Below are 8333 nucleotides of genomic sequence, written 5' to 3'. Positions count from 1 at the left end.
TAGGTCTGATGGTAAAAGATCTATCGCGTGCTCTTACTAATATATATATATATATATATATATATATATATATATATATATTGCTCCAGAATTTACAAAAAAAAACCTTTGTTATGTTATAAGTAGGGCCATGACAACAGAATATTCTTATCATTATTTTGACTCTCGAGTATATATCCAATACAGTTAGATACAGTTAATCAACCGAGAACCACATCACTCAATATAAAAGCATATAAGATATTAAAAGATACACACTCGAGAGTCAAAACAATGAAAAGAATATGCTGTTGCCCTATCCCTAGTTATAACATAGAGCTTGGAGTAAAGTGTAGTATCTGTTCTGACATCACAGTTTATTTTTTTGTTCTCGGTCAGCAAATGAGAAATCTTTCTAGACAAATGCAGTTTTTATTGCCCCCCCCCCCAAATCCAGAATCCCTCTTTTTGGAGGAGAGGCTGGATTTTCACCATATTAATAACTGCAATTATGTATAACTCTACAATCGGAGACAAATAGGAACATAGGGAAGATTACATTATTAATTTCCATATGGGTGTGTCTTAAAAGTAAGAAAAAGTATTTATCTCTCTTCCATTGCAAAAAATGCCTGGGCCACTCTGTCGGCATTCCCCAGCAGGGGCGCCTCAAACGATTAACAATAAACTAACACCTTTTCAAAGAGAGAAGGCAAAACCTGGGAAGGTGGGTCTGCTATAACTGTACTGAACCTAATCAACAGGGAAAAGGACATTTCAAAAATGGTCTAGACTCTGTTGTTATTTTTAATCAACTTTTACAGCAAATTGGAATTCCACTTCAACTCATTAAGCTTGTTCTAATTTTTGAATTACGTCAACTTAATCCAATTTTGATAGTCGTAATGTGGACTTAGCGTGCATAAAACAGTGGGCAATCATGCCACTGCACGCTACGAATGTTAAGGTCTTGGTTCATATCATAAGAGGCAATACATGGTTAGCAAGAAATATTTCATTAAAATCACCACCATCATCATCACCATCATCATCATCACCATCATCATCATCATCATCGTCGTCGTCGTCATCTTCCCCGAATTGTATTGGACAATTTTAAGAAAATGATTTCCAAAGGATCATATTACACCTCCACCATGTTAATCTTATATCATGTCCCCTCTGTAACTTGCAGGAGCTAGGAAATGGGTCATCATCATCATCATCATCATCATCATCATCATCATCATCATCCTACGATTTAGCATACGTTTTGTATGCTGACATACGTTGGATGATTTTAGAAATTAAGAAATATCTCTTGCCAGATATTAATTTATCCCTATTTCTTTCAAGTCCAGCTTTACCTTCATGTTTTCCTTGGTCTTCTCTTGTGAACTGTCCCTGCTACCTCAACTTTTCTACATCTATTAACCTATACCGTTGAAGTCTTCCGTTCTGCACAAATTTCTCTATACTATCCAGATTTAATCTTCATCTGACGTCATCAGAAATAAGCCTGTGTTTAAAGCTCACATCACACATGCCCGTTTACCCTCCATAACTTGTAAACACTAGAAGACGGTGGATGCAAATCCACTTTTCAAAAGCCCAGTAATTTGGTACCGTGGTATTACCAGGGATCTATATAGTATTTATTTCTTTCCCACAGTGAAAAATGTGACACAAGGATCGGAATGTGGGAATGAAAAATCAGCGCCCTAGAGGAGGAGTACTCTGAACCACAAAACTGCATGGACAATCCTGTCAACATTCTCCAGTAGGTGCGCTTCAGGTGATTAGTAATAAACTAACCCCTTCTCAAATAGACAACAAAACCTGGGAGTGTGAACCTTCTAGAACTGCACGAGACCAGCAACATACTACAGTCAACAGATAAAACGCCTTTCCCAGTATTTTCACAACTTGTCTGAACTAGTATAGTCCATGGGAGGTTGGAAGAAGGAAAATAATATTAGCAAGAATAGTTTATTAAAAAGTGAAAAAAAAAATCGAATAATCTTTCCTTGTAATCATTTTGTTTAGAATAAAACTTGGATTATGTCACAATTTAAAGTAAACACTTTAAAGAGATCAGGTGGAATCTATATATTAATACCTAGTACCTTTAACGTGTGTATGTACGTGCGTCACGGTTTTCAGATTATAAATTATTCGATCGTTAGATCCCATTTATTAAAAATGCATAGAAGGTTATAACATAATACGGACATTAAATTAGTATGTAAATACACTAATTTAATGTTTGTAGTATGTTTTCACCTTTTATCATCTTTTTTAATAAATAGGACCTCCCGATCATCGAAGACGCAATGTAAAAAATTGAAAAGCATGATGTTTTTGAGCCGTATGTGAAACCAAAATGTACTTTTTTTGGTCCTTGGCTAGGATTCAAGGGTAGTATCTGTTCTGTCTAAAGATGGTATAATAATATTGTGGTGTTTTCCATTCATGTAGGGCGTCAATGCAATGAAAATATGTCACAAATTCCTATAAAGATATTGGAGATGAACCGTAATAACCAGATATATTCTGACACTACATTAACCAGATTACTTAGATAAATACTTTTACAGTTTTAACAAAAGGCTTACAATAATATCGCAGGGTCTCCAGTCATGCTAAACATCCACAGAATGCCCAGCAACAATATATTACATATGAAAGATGCTGCTGTGGAATTTCAACAGGTCCCACTAGTATTTATATTATTTTGGTAAAGTCTTACTTCTTCCTACAATCGAAAAAAATGTCGTTCGAATCGATCTGGTCAATAAGATCCCTATGGTCTCCCCCACCTGTCATTGATTGGAATCAATAAATGTCACCAATATGCGTCCCGTTGTAAACTACATCCAACGCAGATTGGATGATCTTCTCCTTTAAGGCAGATATCAATGCGTTGCTTATGTACGAGGTTAGTAGGAGCGGACAAGATTTACAACTTTCCTTTCGAACACTTTGCTAATTCTAGTATAGGTTTTTCTTAGATCCTTGGCTAGAAATTCTTCTGAGATTATTGTTTGTGATTTAGCTTGCAATTTGTTTCATTTATAATACATTAAAACATAGACGTACATGTACACGTACATGTTCAAACAAAGTCTTGATTAAAGTAATCATCCTTAACAAACGCATACACATACATTTTTTATTTTTACATGGAGGTAAGCACTTATCAAGGCCCAAAGGCCACTCAGGGATAAGGGTTATTGTGTGTACAGTAATCAATGTGATAGTATTGTAGTAATCATTAGTATTGGGGGTTTTGATAGAGTGTCTTACTTAAGGGGGCGGTTTGTCAGGAGTTTGTTTATGTTGGACTTTAAGACGTCCAAGTTGTAGTCAGGTGGGAAACAGACAAGCGGCAGAGAGTTCCACTGGCATGCAGTTTAATCGTTGCTAATTCTAGTAGCTTTTTCTTGGACCCTTGGCTAGAATTTTTTTAGCGTATTCTTGCAGATATTACTCAAAGAGTTTGTCACTTATTTCCAATTTTGTAATTGTTAGTTTTAAATCCGTATAATGAATACGATCTAGAATGGTGGCATTAATTTTCATCACTCTAAACACTGTCTCACAAATCTATTCTCAGGCCTAGTATGAAGTATTGTTGTCATATATGAGCTAGTATGAAGTATTGTTGTCATATATGAGCTAGTATGAAGTATTGTTGTCATATATGAACTAGTATGAAGTATTGTTGTCATATATGAGCTAGTATGAAGTATTGTTGTCATATATGAGCTAGTATGAAGTATTGTTGTCATATATGAGCTAGTATGAAGTATTGTTGTCATATATGAACTAGTATGAAGTATTTTTGTCATATATGAGCTAGTATGAAGTATTGTTGTCATATATGAGCTAGTATGAAGTATTGTTGTCATATATGAACTAGTATGAAGTATTGTTGTCATATATGAGCTAGTATGAAGTATTGTTGTCATATATGAGCTAGTATGAAGTATTGTTGTCATATATGAACTAGTATGAAGTATTGTTGTCATATATGAGCTAGTATGAAGTATTGTTGTCATATATGAGCTAGTATGAAGTATTGTTGTCATATATGAACTAGTATGAAGTATTGTTGTCATATATGAGCTAGTATGAAGTATTGTTGTCATATATGAGCTAGTATGAAGTATTGTTGTCATATATGAGCTAGTATGAAGTATTTTTGTCATATATGAGCTAGTATGAAGTATTGTTGTCATATATGAGCTAGTATGAAGTATTTTTGTCATATATGAGCTAGTATGAAGTATTGTTGTCATATATGAGCTAGTATGAAGTATTTTTGTCATATATGAGCTAGTATGAAGTATTGTTGTCATATATGAGCTAGTATGAAGTATTGTTGTCATATATGAGCTAGTATGAAGTATTGTTGTCATATATGAGCTAGTATGAAGTATTGTTGTCATATATGAACTAGTATGAAGTATTGTTGTCATATATGAGCTAGTATGAAGTATTTTTGTCATATATGAGCTAGTATGAAGTATTGTTGTCATATATGAGCTAGTATGAAGTATTTTTGTCATATATGAGCTAGTATGAAGTATTTTTGTCATATATGAGCTAGTATGAAGTATTGTTGTCATATATGAGCTAGTATGAAGTATTTTTGTCATATATGAGCTAGTATGAAGTATTGTTGTCGTATATGAGCTAGTATGAAGTATTGTTGTCGTATATGAGCTAGTATGAAGTATTGTTGTCGTATATGAGCTAGTATGAAGTATTGTTGTCGTATATGAGCTAGTATGAAGTATTGTTGTCGTATATGAGCTAGTATGAAGTATTGTTGTCGTATATGAGCTAGTATGAAGTATTGTTGTCGTATATGAGCTAGTATGAAGTATTGTTGTCGTATATGAGCTAGTATGAAGTATTGTTGTCGTATATGAGCTAGTATGAAGTATTGTTGTCGTATATGAGCTAGTATGAAGTATTGTTGTCGTATATGAGCTAGTATGAAGTATTGTTGTCGTATATGAGCTAGTATGAAGTATTGTTGTCGTATATGAGCTAGTATGAAGTATTGTTGTCGTATATGAGCTAGTATGAAGTATTGTTGTCGTATATGAGCTAGTATGAAGTATTGTTGTCGTATATGAGCTAGTATGAAGTATTGTTGTCGTATATGAGCTAGTATGAAGTATTGTTGTCGTATATGAGCTAGTATGAAGTATTGTTGTCGTATATGAGCTAGTATGAAGTATTGTTGTCGTATATGAGCTAGTATGAAGTATTGTTGTCGTATATGAGCTAGTATGAAGTATTGTTGTCGTATATGAGCTAGTATGAAGTATTGTTGTCGTATATGAGCTAGTATGAAGTATTGTTGTCATATATGAGCTAGTATGAAGTATTGTTGTCGTATATGAGCTAGTATGAAGTATTGTTGTCGTATATGAGCTAGTATGAAGTATTGTTGTCGTATATGAACTAGTATGAAGTATTGTTGTCGTATATGAGCTAGTGAATCTCTGTCTGATTTGATGTAATTTGATTATCCCCGCCCTTCTATGTAATCTCTCATTCACAAACGTGATGCTGTTAGTTTCAGTCTTTTTTTATAAATACTATGATTGCATGTGTTCTTCAGAATTGGGTAATTTATTATCTGCTTCCTCGTTTGACTCATTGGTCTAGTGGTCTCCATCAATTCGCTGTTTTCATATCTCATTGTAATACAGCTTCCTATTTAAGTAGTTTCTTTCCAAAAACATCAAGCTTGTGGAACTTTCTTCTTGCTGACTGTTTTTCTCCTAGCTATAGCCTTGGTCTGTTAAGTACTAAATTCAATAGGCATCTTCTCTCTGCATAAATCATATTATCATCTTGTTAGTTACATATATTATTATTTCTCTCTGCATAAATCATATTATCATCTTGTTAGTTACATATATTATTAAGTAGTTTAACATCTTGTTTGGGTTAATTTTCGTACTAAAACTAACCAGAAAGTGATTGTTTTATTGCTGCAGAGGTTATCGATGAACTATACAAGAGAACTAATATGTGATAGCTGGAATTAAGATTGGATAAAGTAAGTTCAAGCAACTTTTGCCATTACTAACCGATTTTGACACTATAGGAATATGTATACGTAAGAGTAGACTTTGATGGTATGCTCATATTAAAAGAATGGGTGAGAGTTCTTGGATTAGGGTTAGTAGATGCAGAAGAGTTAACGTTGCAGTGTCAGTTCACAGGAGATGGCTAAGAAAAACAAGGGCGGACGTGATAATAATCGACTGCAGAGAGAAAAAGGATAAATAATGAGATAACCAGGGGCTGCTCAGTGCGCTCTATCAAGCCTTGATAGAGTTAAAAACTGGCGTGGAAACTTCGTACATGATGTCCTTTTCTCTTCCCTGTAACCGCTTTCCTACAGAAGAGACATTGCGAGCCTGTCTCTGCTCTATCGTTATTTTCATGGCAAGTGCTTGATTGAACTCCAATCTAAGGGTTCTCTTTACCAAACTTTCACCAAAAAACACTCAACTAGCTACAACCACTATATAGGATTTCTCCCCATGCTCTATCTGTGCCTCAATCTTAATGCAGATTCCATAAGCAAAACTTCTTCCCAGAACTACCTGCCTGTGGAACACTGTTCTACTGTCCTGCTTCCCAGTTGAATACAGCATGGCAATCTTAAAATCCAATGTAAACAAGTTCTTGTTGAGCTGTCCCCATAAATAAACAAATCCTACCCATTTTACACCATTAATGATCAACAATTACTATACTACCATCTCACATTCAATAACGTTTATCTTTGAGTGGCATTCGGATATTAATAAATGGTGACTCCAAAGTAAAAAAAAAAGAGAGATAAGTTAGCTTGGAAGTTAATTTACCTTGTTGATTTTCCAAGATCACGATTGCTTTACGATTGCTTTACAGACGCGTTGAATGTAAAAAGAAAAAAAATGCATGTTGGATATTCTCTTAAATATCTTCCTTTGCTTCTACTTCTTTTTAATCTTTTGTAAAATAGTGACTAAATTCTACCAGACAATCAATCTGATATCGCCGACAAATTTAAGATAAGATATTCTTTTTTAAAATCACATGCTATGACTTTCTAACAGTCTTATTATTTCCAACAATTCAAATTTCTATGTGTCAGCAGTGACTATAGAGAAAATTCTCAGGTTCTATATCAAATTATATTAAAATATTTTCCCCATAACATAGCAGAAAAAAAAATGCTTTGATGCAAGTAAGAACGTCCTACATGTACACTATTATATATATATATATATATATATATATATATATATATATATATATATATATATATATATATATATATATATATATATATACGAGCAAACAGTTAATAAAACATGTTAAAAAACACTTTGAAAAAGAGTTAAAAACAAATTTAATCTGAAAGGGAAACACTAGATAAGTGGATAGTCCTTAATCCGCGGAGTTTCGAATAAATACTTCCTTCTCATCATTAGCAAAATGCAGGATCGGATTTTGCATGCAAAAGTATTTGATGAAACAACAAGTAAGTCAAAGATCTTACTTGATAAAAAAAAGTGAAGCAGAGGGAATATGGTGAAGAAAAAGGTGATTACACGTGAATGGATAGTATGGTGGAAGAGAAATAATCCAGTGACGGTAAAATCCAAGTATATAATTTCAAGAACGTTTTTTATTTTATATATATATATATATATATATATATATATATATATATATATATATATACTAGCATGGGTGCCCGGCGTTGCCCGGGTGTTTGGAGATGTATGTTGAGCAAAAAACAAAAACAAAACGCGGTCAATTTTTTAAACTTTGACCCTTATTATGACTCCTTAACATTTATTGTTTTGGGCTCAAATCAAGTTATTAAGTAAGATCCATGTCTAAGGAACCTATATCTAACATTTTAAGTGTTTAGACTCCAAGTTGGTAGAGTTCTCAAAGGTCAAATCGTTGAACTTTGACCCCTTAATCGCCAAATTTCTTGCCCCAAACCGATTACATCGATTTTCCAAAATCTCAGTAGCCTGTACATCAAATTTCGAGTCTGTAGACTTAAAATTGACAGAGTTATTGCGTAGGGAAATGTACACACACAGAGAGACACACAGATATACAGAAAGACAGATACATAGACACTTTCACTTTTATAGATATATAGACTAGCATTTCAGTCCGGCGTTGTCCGGGTGTTTGGAAATGTATGCTGAGCAAAAAAAAAAAAAAAAAAAAAAAAACGTCAATTTTTTAAAACTTTGACCCCTATTATGACCCTTAAAGATTTTTTGTTTTGGGCTCAAATTAAGTTATTAAGT

Source organism: Euprymna scolopes, chromosome 43 (assembly GCF_053919585.1).
Source record: "Euprymna scolopes isolate OS-2025 chromosome 43, ASM5391958v1, whole genome shotgun sequence".
NCBI lineage: Eukaryota > Metazoa > Mollusca > Cephalopoda > Sepiida > Sepiolidae > Euprymna > Euprymna scolopes.
Note: the sequence above shows the minus strand (reverse complement) of the source record.